This window comes from Pogoniulus pusillus, chromosome 32 (genome assembly GCF_015220805.1).
Source record: "Pogoniulus pusillus isolate bPogPus1 chromosome 32, bPogPus1.pri, whole genome shotgun sequence".
NCBI lineage: Eukaryota > Metazoa > Chordata > Aves > Piciformes > Lybiidae > Pogoniulus > Pogoniulus pusillus.
The window spans coordinates 9,208,004-9,222,749 of NC_087295.1; the positions used below are offsets into that span (position 1 = coordinate 9,208,004).

Here is a 14,746-nt window from a genome sequence, read left to right on the forward strand (position 1 = left end):
CTTCATAACTAAAGAAAAGAAACACCAAGACAATGGTAGTAGTGTTTTAGAACAAGAGCATTAGGGATACTTCATTTGTCAAAAACTCTGAAGTTTCAGCGGCAGAGGAGCCAAATTGCTTTAAAATATCATGAAAACTCAGTCAGGAAGTTTGTTGCTGTACTTTATGCAGAATACATAATTCTGCGTAGTAGCTAATTCCAAATTGCGAAACTGGAACAAGGAAGAAGTGTTTGAAACATCAAGGAGATGCAGGGATTTATGGAAGAGAGAGATTAAAAAATCACAATGTCCAGTAATGAGTGGCTGGAACTGAAAACTGAGGTGGAAACCACCTTGAAAAGAATACGGCATTAACATATCTACAAAACCATGGGAAGCAAAACCAAAGCAACAGAAGCAGGAGGATGACTGTGTAAGAACGGACTACTTTCTGACTTGAAAAATGTAATTTAAAGCAACAATTCAGAACTGTTGAGGAGCAAGAGTAAGATTAATTATAGGTCTTTACAGAATAATTGTTTTCTGTTTCTAAGCCTTTGCCTTCAGAAGAGAAGTCACAATAATTTTAATTAGATTTTTAAGCCCATACAAGCTTCTAACATGGATTAATTTAGATCACTTTTAACTTAGGTGACACACCAACAACCCAGTGTCTAACCTAATTTAAGCAATGGTCAAGGCTTCTTAAATGCCTTTATACAGGCAGCAAACACAAACTTAACTGGGTCTTCTGGAAATTTACTTTTTACATTTCAACTTGTATGCTTCCACAATAATGATGGGTAACGAGGCATTTAAAGTGCACTTGCCATCAGAAACGTGACTAGCAGAAACGACACCTTCTTACTGCATCAAGTGATTCATACCCATTGCCTTTGTGAGGGAAGGAAGATCTTACTGCTTAACAGCACACAGGCAAGGAAGCTAAGAAAGAGGCAATTAGCTGGGTACTGTTTTTCAGCCAGCTGCCCAGTAGAATCTACAGATCGTTCCAAATGAACACATCATGTTGTTAACCGATATAACTACATACCATTAATGAAGATAAGTGGATTGCACAGCATCTTGTAGACCTGATCATATCACACTTGCCAAAAGGAACTCAGTTTGGAATTCAGAGATCGGATTGTGTTGCTACTTATAAAATATGCATGCTTAATATCAGCTATATACAACGGTGCGACCTTTCTTGTCATTGCTTTAGCCATGTTTCAGAGGAAAAGTCTCTTAGAAAGAGAAATTACAAACAAAGGAGCAAACAAAATTAATAGGACATTTTCCCAGGAAATATCTTTGAAGTGTTTTGTTTCAGAGCTTTACCATGACAGTCTATCAACCGTGCTCCTTCAGCAAACCTGACTCCTCCAATTTATATGCACTCAGTACAGGCTAGGAAGAGACCTAGAGGATAATCTAATTACCTTTCAATGTAAGGCTGATGATTGGCAGTAAGAGACGAAAATAGGAGCCAAATTCCTCCTGGAACAAACTGCAGAGTCCTGATGTTTCATTAGAGGACCACAATAATCCCACGGGTAGTTGAAAAGGCAAGTGCACAGAAGAAGGCATTTATTAGACAACAGAAGAGAAGCTAAAATCTAATCTATTGACATGCCAAGTGATCATCAAGGACAAGTCTGATTTAAGAACCTGCTTTGTGGCTAAGTGATTCTTTGTGGCTAAGTGATTTGCAGAAGTGTCACATCCTTATAGTCCTATGCTCAGGAACCTCTGTACACTGTAATGTTGTTTCACAGCATAGGCACTTACTGTCCATTTACAGCTCCAGTCCCACCCAAGTTCTCTGGCACAGGCAGCAGTGAAGTCCATTCCAAACGAATGTGCTCACTGGCTGCCCAGGAAGAGAGAATAATTTGCACAGCCTAATGATCAGGGGACTGCACAAAAGGTTCTGACTTGACAATCTGTAGTGTAGCTGTGAGAAAAAAAACCTTTCTTGATGTGGTTCTTGTCTCTTGCTCCACTGGCCCAGAAGTCCACCTTCCCTGCACAAGAATGACTGCTTCTAACATCAGACTGATTTCATATGTCTTAACAAGTGAGTTCCATGTTAAAGTCACAATGTAAAAGTTCAGAGTAATGTAAGGTTGTACCCTTACAACTGTCAAGTCAATACGAATTTAATAAGAGGGATGACATAACATTATTATTCCATTTCTGCTCACAAAAATCATCCTTCTTACCCATTATGCTATAATTCTTGAACTTAGAGTTTGAGGTCTAACAAGATGAGCTTTGTTTTTTAGTGCACACCATGAAGCTCTAAACACATCTATAGAATAACAGAATTGTTTGACTGGAAAAGACTTCTAAGATCATCAAGCACAACCATCAGTGAAACACCACCATGGCCACTAAATCATATCCCAAAGTGTCATGCCTACACAATTTTTGAACAGTGATGCCACGGCCTCTCTGGGCAGCCTGTTCCAATGCCTGACAACTCTTTCAGGAAAGAAATTTGTCTTAATAGCCAATTTAAATCTCTTCTGGCACAATTTCAGGGCATTTCCTCTCATTCTGTCACCTTAGAATCATAGAATCAACCAGGTTGGAAGAGACCTCCAAGATCATCCAGTCCAACCTAGCACCCAGGCCTTGCCAGTCAACTAGACCATGGCACTAAGTGCCTCATCCAGGCTTTGCTTGAACACCTCAGGGATGGTGCCTCCACCACCTCCCTGGGCAGCCCATTCCAAACCTGATATGAGGGAGAAAAGAATGATCCCCATCTCACTTCAATCTCCTTTCAGAGAGAGCTACGAGGTCTCCTCTCAGCCTCCTCTTTTCCAGGCTAAACATCCCCTTTTCCTTTAGCTGCTCTTCACAAGACCTGTTCTCCAGACCCTTCACCAGCCTTATTGCCTTTCTCTGGACTATGAGACTACCTGAGAAATGTAACGTACTAGTCAGACTCCAGAGATCCATTTGCACACCCCTGTCTAGTTCACAAGATTGCTGGACACCCAACGGCATGAAACAAAGTCTGTGTGCGCTCAGTGCACTTACAAAATGCTGCTAATGTAACCATTGCACCCAACAGCACCTGGACTTGTTTTCTACCAGTGTTGAGTAAGAATTTCAGATGTTCTGTCAGGAACTTGCGCTGATATTAGACCAAATGTTACCTCCAGTGAACTGTATCATGAGATGCTACTGCAAAGAATTTGCTGTTTATTTACTTGGAAATCCTGCTTGATTCTTGATTCTCATCTCAGCTTTGATCAAACTCACATCAATGACAAACACTCCTTAAAAATGTTCTTGTGGTTACTCTAAATGGCTTAGGAATGCCCTCATCCCAATAAGCTGTGGGAAACATGGAGAATAGCATTGAAGAGCAGCAAACTCTGAAAAACAGCTCACTTACTTTACCATTTTATTTTCACTTAGCAAACTAATTATAACTGTTTTAGTTTACAAGCTAAGGGCAGATGCATTCCCTTCTGCTGTCCTGTAATCCCCAGATACATAGAATGCCTCTTTCAGATTCATATTCCCACTTTTTGATCATGGCTATATTTTATATAAGCTGTTCAATTATTTATTGCAGTGATCCAGAGTTTGGATGCCTTAACAAGAAAAACCTGAAACGCCTACTGTTGTGAACCAGCCATAATCATTACCTCAGAATTAGTCACCTTCACTCTTAATGAGTTGGTCTAATTTATTCTGCAATGCTCTTTATGCATAAAGGTATACAGCTGACAGCTGGGCAAAGTAGGAAGCTATAAGAATAAAAAACACTCTTAAATATTACCTAATTATTTCTTAAATTGCTCCTGTAAGTAACTCTTTGATAAAGAAAAAAAGAAGTCATTTTACCAGCGTTAAGTTAGAAAACTGAAAGGCTGACATGAATTTGAAGAAGTCTCTCAATGCCAACTTTCATCTTGGTGAGTGCCTTAAAAGAGTTTGGAATGATATTAAAATGACAGCAGCAAGTAACTAATTTGACAGAGAAACAATCTGACTGCTCAGACTACCTTCTGGTTATATAATCAAAGAACAACAGTCAATTCTGCCCCAAATAATGAGGTGAAACCAAAACCTAAACCACCCTTTTTTGCCTGGATCCCACAGCTTGTACAGTGCTTGTTCTTTAATTAACAGATAATATTGTTAGAGTAGGAGATTATTATAAGGTAGTTGCCTTCTGCTGTTAATAAATACAGGGTACTACCTACATTAAAGTTCTATTACCATAGAATCGTAAAGCAGTTTGGGTTGGAAGGGAAGTTAAAGATCATCTAGTTTCAACTCCCTCCTATGGGCAGTGACACCTTCTACTAGAACAGGGTGATCAAGGCCCCAGTCAACCTGACTTTGTACTCCTCCAGGCTTGGAGCCTCCACATCATCTCTGGACAACCTCACCAGCTGCCTCATCACCTTTATGGGGAAGAGTTTCTTCATCATGTCTATGCTAAATCCACCCTCTTCCACTTGGAAGATAATAACACTTGTTCTGTCACTGCATGCCTTTGTCTACAGTCCCTCTCCAGCTCTTCTGTAGCCCACTTAAAGTACTGCAAAGCCACTCTAAGGTCTTCCTGGAGCCTTCTCCAGGCTGAACAGCCCCACCTCTCTCAGCCTGTCCTCACAGCAAGAGCTCTAGCCCTTAAATATTCCTTGTAGCCCTCTCTGTATGGTACCACGTGGCTTTTAAATTCTTCATTCTTTCTTGTGGGTGCCAGTACAGTAGAGCATAGCAAAATAAGAAACAGAACAGAAAGATGCCAAGAGGTGGAGATAACAGTGTGCTTCCCCCAATCAGGGGCTAATTAATTCATGTAAGCAGAGTGTCTATAAATATGCAGCAGCAACATGAAACAGCTGATTTCCTTTAATGATGCTTCATTTCTCTAAATGTTTATTACAAACTAATAGCAATCTGGCAAGCTGACTGCCTCACACTAATGTCACTGTGTCACACGTACAGCAAAGCCATTTCATGCGAGACAAGGATCACATTTGTAGCAAAGTCACTTTATGTGGAACATAAACCACAATCCTCGGTGGAGATGTGCAAGATGACAAGCCTGCCTGCTCTGCAAAACACTGCTGACCATTAAAAAAAGCCAACAAAACACAAACCCAAAACAACTGCAGAGAGAGTTTTGAACCTTACAAGACCTGTGTAACTTATGCACAACTTATGCACACAGTAATAACAATAAAAAGCTTCATTGCCCTCACTATTTCAGGCAGCTAAAACAGAAGATTAAGACATTTACCCAAAGACAAAGAATGGGTTGGCTTGGAAGGGACTTAGAAGATCATCCTCCAACCAAGGGTACCTCCTACTTGGTCAGGTTGATCATGACCCCAACCAATGTGGTCTTGAGTATTTGAAGGCTTGGAGCCTTCACAACTTCTCTGGGCAACCTGTTCCAGTGCCTCAGAACCTTCATGGTGAAGAATTCCCTTCTAGTGTCTAAATTATGCAAAGTTCAGGGAAGACTTCGAAAAATCAAGAAAGCCTCCAGTTCAATCAAATCAATTCCTCTTCCTACAATGACCATGCCTTCTCAAAGTAATTTGGCTTCAGGTTTACACTTCTAAAATATGTTTTATCACCCAAGCAATTACTTTTCCAAAAGAGTGTTTGGTAAAACACAGTCTGGCAATTTTGTTTAATATGCTAAAACGAATTAAACTCCAAGTGGTCCCACATATGCTCTCTGTTTGACCTTCTCTTTCCTGAAGAATTAACTGTCCTGGAAACTGATCCCTTTGACTAGGGCATTCATACTTAGAAATCTGTACTGCTTGCCAAAGGTCAGCTCTGATCATCTCTCTTCACACTAAAGCTGCCCTCTTTCTGTGTAAATGTTATGCTTTATTCCCTGAATAAATCTTGCAGGCCATGTTTACTATCTGTGTTTGTTTCAAGCAAACATCAATCTGACAGCCATGATTAGAATTTCTCAGGAGCTTTGAGTCCATCTTAGAGGTGCTAAAATTGGACTTCTCCAAACTCTGTAGACACGCACAAGCAAGTCTTCTGATATTATTCCTACCACAGTAAGCCCATTTCTCAAGCAGTGGTATAACCTTCTGTAGATTGTTTTTGAATGGAGAATAAAGGATTTCTTCAAAAACTAAATGTTTATTAGAATCCATAAGCACACAAAGAATCCCAGCATGACAGGAGTCGAGTGTGACCTCTGGGGATCATCTAGCCCAACCCCCTGCTAAAGCAGGGTCACCCACAGCATGCTGCCCAAGATCACAACGTCCAGGTGGGTTTTGAAAGCCTCCAGAGAAGGAAACTTAACAACCTCTTTGAGCAGCTTGCTCCCAAGCTCTGGCATCTTCACAGCAAAGGAGTTTTTCCTTATGCTCAGGATGAACTCCTTTGCTGTAGTTTGTGCCCATTGTCCCTTGTCCTGTCACTGGGCACCCCTGAAAAGAGTCTGGTCACATGGTCTTGACACCCATCCATTCAATACTGATCAATATTGGTAAGATCCATGTGCATGAATAACGAACTCCAAAGAACCAACACATTGTCTGCTTTTAGTATTTCCATAGGCCAACAGAAACTTTCAATGCAAGTACAGGACTACCCAGGGAATCAGGACCTATTAGTAAAACAGCAAGTACTCTGAATTATTCTCTCCCTGTTGCAGAGCACAACAACAGCACTTACAAAACTACACTCCTCCACATTGGGCCCCACTTAGATGACCAGCCCACGTGCTATCCATAGGACTTGCTTGTGCAGATAGGCTCTGCAGCCTTTGTGCATGGTGGACAGAAGGCATGCATGCTCCATACACATGGATCACATGCATTTGCCAGTTTATACCCTGTATTTTACCTTAGACTCCCCAACATGTTCCAAAGAACAAACTATAGCTCTGGACTAGAACAAATCTAACTTCTTAGGTATGCATAAACTCTTACAGAATTTTCATCTGAGCAGCCAAATGTACTTTGCCTTGTAGGTCACGTAATACACAGCATGCAGATGCAAAAGCATCAAGTCATGTCTTTGTAGATAGAGTTACACAAAACATTTTCTATGCGGGACCAAGAGCCTAAAGTGATATTACACAGTTCAGTCAGCTATAGACAAGATTCAGCCATAGATAAACTTAGGAGCAACCAAGTTCAGGGAAGGCAGAATATTTCTTGTAGAAGAAATATTTTAGACACCATGTGTTTAGTTGTGTTCAACATTTACCTTCACAGCTGTGCATACAGAGAGTCACAGAATCACTTTGATTGGAAAAGACCTTTAAGATTATCACTTCCAACCAGCATCTAACTCTATCAAGTCTGATACTAAACCATGTCCCTCAGCACCAAATCATTGCATCTTTTTGATCCTCCAGGGATGGCAATGCCCTGCTATTTTTAATTGCTTATTCAAAATAAGCAGGAAGCAAAACAAGAAAACACTGACAGAGATATTTCATCTCATTCTTTTGGTCACATTTTGATCTGTATATGAAAGGACCACTTTTGCATAAAAATCTAAACATTTCTAGCACAACACTTCACACATCTGAGAAGTAACAAAAAAATGAAAGCCCCTTCAATGACAAATGTAAACAACATGCTTTACCATCACCAGTTTATGAGATATTTGCTCTTCTCTTTCTGCAGTTTTGGTTGCTCTCCCTTCTCTAACTAATTAAACATTCACAGAGACGGGAAAACCATAGGGAGCGGTAGTGAAGAGACGCAGCAGAGCAGTGGGCAATGTAAAGATTCTAATGTTTGCATATTCCTAGGGAAGAGTAACATCAGGCAGCAACATAGACTAGGGGTCATCCTGCTGGAAAGCAGTTCCATGGAGAAAGACTTTGGAGTCCGGGTGGACCATAAGTTACCTGTGGGACAGCAATGTGCTCATGTGCCCAAGAAGATTAATGTTACCCTAGGGTGCATCAGGAATACTGGGTCCAGTAGAGTCTAGGGAGGTTGTGGAGAGAGTTCAGCAGAAAGGGATTCAGGAACATTTCTCATACAGAGCAAGACTGAGAGAACTGAGACTTAAATTTTGAAAAGACATGGAGGCTGAGAGGGGAACTTTTTCATTTGTATAAATATCTGAGGGGTGGATGAAAAGGTGAAGATGACAGTCTCTTTTTGGTGGTGACCAGCAACAGGACAACGAACAACAGGAAGAGTGTTTCTCCTCAACATGAGGAGAAACTTCTTCACTGTAAAGGTGCTGGAGCACTGGAACAGGCTGCCTAGAGTGGCACAGTCTCCTCGAGAGTCTTTAAGAAATCTGTCTGGATGTGTTCCTGTGTGGCCTGCCCCAGATGATCCTGATTTGGCACAGGGGTTGGCATCAATGATCTCTAGAGGTCCCTTCCAACCCCTGACATTCTATGTTTCTCAATTCTATGCTATCAAGACAGAACATGTCAGAAAGGGCTGTCATCCATCACCAAGGTTCTTGTTATGCCAGAGCTTTGCCCTGGATATGCTGTATGTATGGATACGCATATGTGGAGAGACACAGAATTTATGGATCACGGGATGTTAGTCCTGTGGTGATCCTGAATATGTTCTTCATATTGCAAATACAGAGATGGTGGCTCAACATGCCATTATGCTTTGGGAAGTATCAAGAATTCAGAGTTTTTCAGTTATGTGCACCAAAACTTTCATATAGACCATGTTTTGATCATAATATATGCATGAAAGTAATTATACACAGTAATTACACACAACTACTCTTGTGCATATTTGTAAAGTACACCATGCGAAGTGGATTAATTTGGATAATATAGTTTCTGGAATTGATACAAGCCTTATTTGTGCCTTCATTAAAATATTATCAGTACAACTACAACAGAGCCATATTAGTGTCAGTGTGTATATTGTTGTAACCTAGAAAAGTCCTTAGCTCTGTATGAGCAATCTCAGAGGAACCAAATATTCCATATTCATGTCTATGTGTCATCCTAATGAAGCCAAATGTATTCTGAAGGGAAAAACATTTATCCAAGCACAGTGAATGTATTGTTTTCTTGAACTTTGCTCAGTATGCCTTCAAAAAACCCTCTACACCAAGCTCATTTATGCCTAAAAGCTGGAAAAGTAAAACAAAGTTAGATGCATTTTTGCAGAATTAAGGACACTGCAAAAGGCAGCAAACTTGAAGCTTAATTAGCTGAATTTCAAATTCAGTGTTTGAGAGTATTAAAAAAAGCAATAGTCACTTCCTGGGATGGAGAGACTAAAGGTGAATTATTCTGCTTGAATAGCTTTATCGCCTTCATCACCTTCCTTTTCATCTGTAAGAATATTCATTCTAATCAGAATTTAGCCTAGGAAAACAGATTCCTGCTTTAGTTTTTTACAGGCCTGACCTTGTTTATCGTCTGTGCTTTTCCTGAGTTTAACCTTGTTGTTGTGGATAGCTGTAAAACAAATGCTCTTCTTTGAGCAGAAAGAGTGAGTTAGTAATGTTAACACTATTTTCCTGTCAGTGAAAAAAACATTATTAACATTAATCTTGCCTCCTCACAAAATCTTATTAAACACTATCCTAAGTTCTACTGAGATAAATTGCTCCCTTTACTGTCTGAATCCTGAAATATTAATGAAGGGCATAATAGATAAGTAATTTTTTATGATAGGCTGTGATCTGTACTGCTGTGGTATGTGTACCAGCACATCTTCTTGCCAGATAAGGCAGTGTCATTTATTACGGAATACTTTTAACCTAGCATTCAATGGAGAATGTGATTCCACCTAATCAAACTCCCCCCAAAAAGTACAATTTTAAGTAAGGATCTTGTCAATTTACTCCTATCCTCCCTTGATAATGGAAGCAGACATTAACAGCAGATCACATTCTGACAAAAAATGACAAAATCAATCAAAACCACCACCAGAGTCACTAATAAAGCCCAGTTTCAACAGATCATGTGTCCCAGTTCACCATTTTGATTCTTTTCCACGTCTTTGGTAGCAAAATGCAGTTTAATATGTGCCAAAAGAAATATGTTCAGCAGGTCTAAGGAAGTTCATCTCTACTTTGCTCTGAAAAAAAACACACCTGGAATAATGTATCCAGTTTTGGACTTCCCAAGTCAAACATGACCCCTGCATGTGGTTTGCTCCAGACCTCTCTTTGAAAACAGTGTCCTTGCCCCTCGGCCTTGATTTTGATCCATGTTGCACCACTACTCTGCTGAAAGAGATGCAAGGCTCAAGGAAAGAACAAGTCTTCAGGATGCCCATTCCCCTGGCCAGGGCATCATTTCTGTATACCTTTCCTCACAGGAGCTTTACTGGGAAGCAGAAAGCAGGGTAACTAAAGAAAGCTCAACAGTGAGAGACAAGGCCTACCTTTTTACTGGGGCACATAATGAAGGAGCTTCTTTCTGGTGCTTATTTGCTCTCAAGCTCATCACACTGCTTCAAGCAGTATCTAGACCTACCTGTAGGGATGTACCAGAGACCTGATATCCTAGCAGAAAGTGTCTTGTCTTCAGCTGAGCTTGCACACGTCGGTGTTTTTTGTCATGGTTAAGAACGAGGCCCTTGTCCTGCTCAGACTGGTCAAAGATGGAGGCTCAGCATGCACCCAGGCTCAAGAAAATTATGCCATTGCAAGCAACTGCTTCTTTTGATTACATCTCCATCCAACAACCGTCTTAACCCTTGTCTGAGCTCAGCACTCTATTTAGCTGCTACGGGAAAATCATTCTTTCAGTTCCAATTCAACACCTGTTCCTGATCAATATACCATGTAGAATGTGTGGTGGTTCTCTCACAGAATCAGCATTTTGCTGACAGCTTTTGGTGGAGGAAAAACACACATTTCTGATGATGAACACTGCCCTAACCACTCATTACATATTTATCTCTACAGTGAGACAGAAGATCAAGGGAATACCTCTGCCATGGGACTCTTCATATGGCAAATTGAAATTCACTGCTTTAAGTAATGTTTCATCTGATTTTCCCAACCTCTGTATTTCATTCCCTAGCATACAGAATCTGTATGCTGTTACACAATACCTCCACTATTAGGTTATGTTCCAAAGTTGCACTTGATTAGCAATTTCGTCCCTTTAATTAAAAATGTATTTCACTGCTTTAGTTTAGTTCATTTTATGAATCTTCCTTAAGGTGAAGATGTAAATTAGATTTTAGCTCCTTCAATTGTATAGGAAGACAGATTTCTAATTTAAAAAACCTCTAATTACGAACTATTAAATTCGAATATTTGAGCACTTAATTATAAAACACATTTACTGATTCCCTTAAGAACTATACTGAAACAAATTCATAAGTAGGACTTAATTGGAAATTTAATATGATTAATAGACAAACTAGAGATGAAATATGAAGTGGGAATGTGGCTGCTGCCACACTTAAGACACTCAGGCAAGAAAATTTCATGTCATAAACAAGAAAAATTTACTCCTTGTAAATCAAAAATCATCTCCCTGTGAGTAGAGACAGAGACAGCTCTTGACCCAACAGTTCAGCAAAACACTCTTGCTGAGATCTAATAATACTTGCCAAAAAAAGGATGAAATAACTGCTCATTGTCAGGTTGTGATCATGGGGGACCACAGTGGAATCTTAAAGTGCAAGCACAAAGGCAATCTTCAAGATTATAAGAATAATCAATGATATTGGCAACAATATTAATTGGGAAGTACTTTCTCTAGATATTCTATCCACCTTTACATGCAAATGCTTCCAATTTACTACAACTTGCACATTTGCTAAAACTCAAAATGAAAGCACTTCCATGGAGCTGGGAATACACTGGACACCTGTGGCCACCACTAAAATGCAAAGCAATCCATAAGAAATTAAAGAAGTAAAATTAGCCTTCCACTTCTGGCAACAGCAACGTTAAATGTGCTAACAGTGTAATGATGTTCATCTATTTCCCAAGATACCTAACTCACAAAAATTACCATACAAATTATTCTCCAAGCTTCTGTAATAGAATGGAGCAAGTGAAGAAAGTTAGCCATAAAACAGAGAACAAAACAATGATGAAGTGTGTGGTAATTCAAAGATCCTCTCAGGCCTCCCCAAGATGGCAACTCACTAAACTGCCAAATCTATCTTCTACCATGTCACCATAGTCTCACACAACACTACCACCTTTGACTTGCAGGGTTGGTGCTACAGGATCATAGAATCATTAAAGACCTTTAAGAGCATTCAGTCCAACTGTAACCCAACTGACATGATCACTAAACTATATTCTGAAGCATCACATGTAGATGCTTCTTGAACACCTCCAAGGACAGCAACTCCACTATCTCCCTGGGCAGCCTGTTCCAACATCTCACCACTCTTTCAATACAGAACTGTTTTCTGACATCCAATCTAAACTATGTCACACAATCTTTTCTTGAGCACCCAAACTTACTCAACACAAGCTACCTATTGCTCTGAGCTTTCCCACTCAGGATCAGCAGAAGCAAGAAGATGCACAAGTTTATCAAATGGAAAGGATTTGGTCTGTATTGTAGGTGGCACTAAAAATATGCAGATAGAAACAGATATGTGTTCAACCAATATACTTCTTAGAACAGTCAGCATTTTGCTGTGTTCTTTCTTCCCTTTCACCCCCCTTCACTCGATTTCTTGAGCTGAACATTGAGAATTTCTGCCAACAGTTCAAGAGTTAGGTAGCACACCCAAGCAAAATTAGAAAGTATCCTATTTGAAACCTTTCAGCCAGAGCTTTTCCACTGTAGGCTTTTGTGACTCCAGCATTTCAGAGAGCCTAGGGGTTGTCACAAGAGGCCCTAAGTTTTGCAGAATGCATCTTGTCACAAAATTGCTCCTGGGGAAATGGACTGTTGAACAGGGGACATGAGGTCAGAATTCTCCATACTTCACACTGCAACTTCACCTGAACTGGCTGTTCACACTGACACAGTACCACTGGTCTTTTCCCTCCTGTCTTAATGTTTCTTCAAGACAGTTGAAGGACTTTTCCCCTCTCTGTATTATACTCTTTATAAACACTGACCATCCTTGTGCTAGTCAAGCATGAAACCACCTAAGCTGCATTTCAGCTGTCAAGGTTGAACTCCACACCCTCGAAGGTCTTTCCCAAAAGAATTCTATGATTCTATCCTTCTCCTCTGCTGATAGAGACCATCAGTAAGGAGGTAAGGAATAAAGTCAGTGTAATTTACAAGCTCAAATTTTGCAGTGAAACACTAAGCTTGTAACATTAAAGACTCAAACATTTACTCAACCTCTTGACCTTAGATTAGAGATTTTGTTCAGAAGCAGAAAAAAGTGTTTCATAATTAGAAAAGTGCATTTGTCACGCTGCCTACCACAAGTACTCCTGCAAGGAACAGTGAGAACTGACACAACTGCAGTTTCTTTATTTTATAATCATTATTACTAACATATTCAAAACCTCCGTCAACAAAGTCTGATAGCAGAATCACTGCTTAAGAGCACTAAATCAAGTGCTGGCTGTACTGCATCTTTTCTGTTTGTGTCTGTCCCTGTTATGGCATTTTACAATCATTTGACCAGGAAAAATAAATTTACTGAGGGCTTTTTTCACAGTGAAAAAGGTTAAAGCAAGTTCCATTGGCAGAGCAGTTCCTGGTTTAATTTTGTGCATGGGCACATTTTCTTGCAGTTTCCAAAAGTTTTCAGTTTCTTTCTAGAGAGAGCAAAATTAGCCAAAGTTGGGGAATTCTTTGCTAGAAATTGTTTTTCTTCAGAAACTCGTGAACCAGCATCCTCAGAAAACATTTGGAACAAATTGCTGATGTGTGCCACTTACCTCATACATTCTTCATACTACTTGGTCCATTATCAGGAACAATAAAATGAAGCAAAAGAGCTCAGATAATAAGCCATCCACTGATTTGATGTTAGCTCTCATAGGGTGAGAGTTAAGTGTGATCCTCGTGAAGCTCCAAATTGCCAAGTTCTTGCTCTGAGAGTCATTAGCAAAGACAGATGCTTTGGGGAGTGGTGGGCAGTGACAGTGTTTACTCAGATAAATTTGGTATACAACTATACCTTAGCCATGCAAGAGAGTAATGCTATTTCACACCAATCATAATCTACAGTATTAATTATATTAAATACAACTGTAATTATTACAGAGTAGTGATCCATCTTCACTTAACTGTTCAATTAATTTGTGCAGATAAAAAAGTTCTGTGACATTAATCTCTGTTTGAAAGAAGATTATGCTATGGCAGGGCCACTGAAATATGCACGTCTGTGTCTGGAGAGACATCTGTTACTACAACAGAAGCACTGCTGTGGGGCTAAATGTAAAACTGGTCAGATTAAACAAGTGCTATTAAGTTAAAATGCTAGAAGACCCAGAATGAATTCTGCTGTCCAGTTTTAAAGCTCTGCCCCATGCTGCGTTCAGAATGGCTGTTAAACTAACCAAAGCACAACACCATAATAGAATCATTAGAGGTTGGAAAAGATGTCTGAGATCATCAAGTCCAACTGTTAACCTAGCACTGCCAAGTCCACCACTAAACCATGTCCTTTAGTGCTACAATTACCCATCCTTTAAACCTTTTCAGGGACAGTGACCCCATTTCCTTGGGTAGCTTGTTCCCGGGCTTAAACACTCTGGTAGTGAATAATTTTTTCCTAATATTGAACCTAAACCTCCCTGGCACTACTTGAGCCCATTTTCTCTCATTCCATTTCTTGTTACCCGAGAGAAAAGCCTCATCCAAGACTCATTACATCTTCCTTTCAGGTCAATG

General features: G+C 39.9%; 1 protein-coding gene across 12 annotated transcripts in view; it reads right to left on the reverse strand.

The window, feature by feature from the left end:
* CNTNAP2 (contactin associated protein 2) overlaps positions 1-14,746 on the reverse strand; it is a 1,124,907-nt gene that overhangs the window by 792,840 nt on the left and 317,321 nt on the right. The gene's annotated exons all lie outside the window — the stretch shown is intronic.